A 1,038-nucleotide genomic window follows, 5' to 3' on the forward strand; every position below is an offset into this window, starting at 1 on the left:
ACGGATGATGTGAATAATCATTGAACAGAGATCGTATAATACTCTTGTTTGCTGATCTTGTTCTCTCATTTTTTTTTTTTTTTAAATGGGAAAATTGGAAAATGTAAAACAATAGGATAAGAACTGGTGAAGATTTCGGGGAAAAGGATTGGGATCTGTATCGGTTTACAAGAAACGAGACGAAAGGATAAACTCAAGAGGATTGTGTTGAAGCCATTCTCGAAATCTTACTATTATTGGCATATACAAACAAAAAGTACTATAATGCAGCGTGTATTACGATGAAGATAAAATGTCTGTGCCAACGTTACAAACCTGGGGATGTAGCTCAAATGGTAGAGCGCTCGCTTTGCATGCGAGAGGCACGGGGTTCGATCCCCCGCATCTCCATTTAAAATTCTGATATCTGTTTTTTCCTGGAGAAGCAAAGGAAGTAAGTAGTTGGGCTTCCAAATTTGCTTGTTGGGCTAAAATTAGGTCCACAACCCATTAACAATAGGGAAAATTAGGCAGGGTACCCACAAAAAATAACAAATTAGAAAATACCCCCTAAAACTAATTAAAATCCTAACTTCTGTATTAATTACGTTCAAACCCTATAACCTTAGAAACCCCGCAAAACTAGAAATCCCGTAACTCCCACCACGAATCTATGTTTTACTTCCTACTATCAAGAATTAGTTGCACAAGCACCACCAGAAATCACGAAGAACGAGGAGTGTCATCAAAGTTAAGGGAGGAGTTTTTGATTCCGATTATAGCAAATGGCAAGGATGCACAAATGTGTTATATATGGAGGCATTGATAGAAATTCTATACAAAGGAAGGATGTCCGTATGGTGAGAATTGTACTTTCCTTTACAATGAGCAGTCTAAAACTTGAGAAATTGTGATAATAAGTTTGGGAGATGGTGTTTGTGGAGGCAGTGGTAGTGGCATTGGTGGATTAAGCATGAACCCTCAAACCAAAAAACAAGGATTTGCAATGAATGGGAGCTAACGGGGCAAGTGTTATTTTGTAACATAGTAGGCATTGAC

General features: G+C 38.1%; 1 non-coding gene across 1 annotated transcript; it reads left to right on the forward strand.

Annotated features, from left to right (window-relative positions):
- Positions 1-317: 317 nt before the first annotated feature.
- On the forward strand, positions 318-390 carry TRNAA-UGC. The gene has a single exon. It is a non-coding gene; the product is annotated as a tRNA-Ala (tRNA).
- Positions 391-1,038: the final 648 nt, after the last annotated feature.

Source organism: Olea europaea, unplaced genomic scaffold (assembly GCF_002742605.1).
Source record: "Olea europaea var. sylvestris unplaced genomic scaffold, O_europaea_v1 scaffold40913, whole genome shotgun sequence".
Classification (NCBI taxonomy): domain Eukaryota; kingdom Viridiplantae; phylum Streptophyta; class Magnoliopsida; order Lamiales; family Oleaceae; genus Olea; species Olea europaea.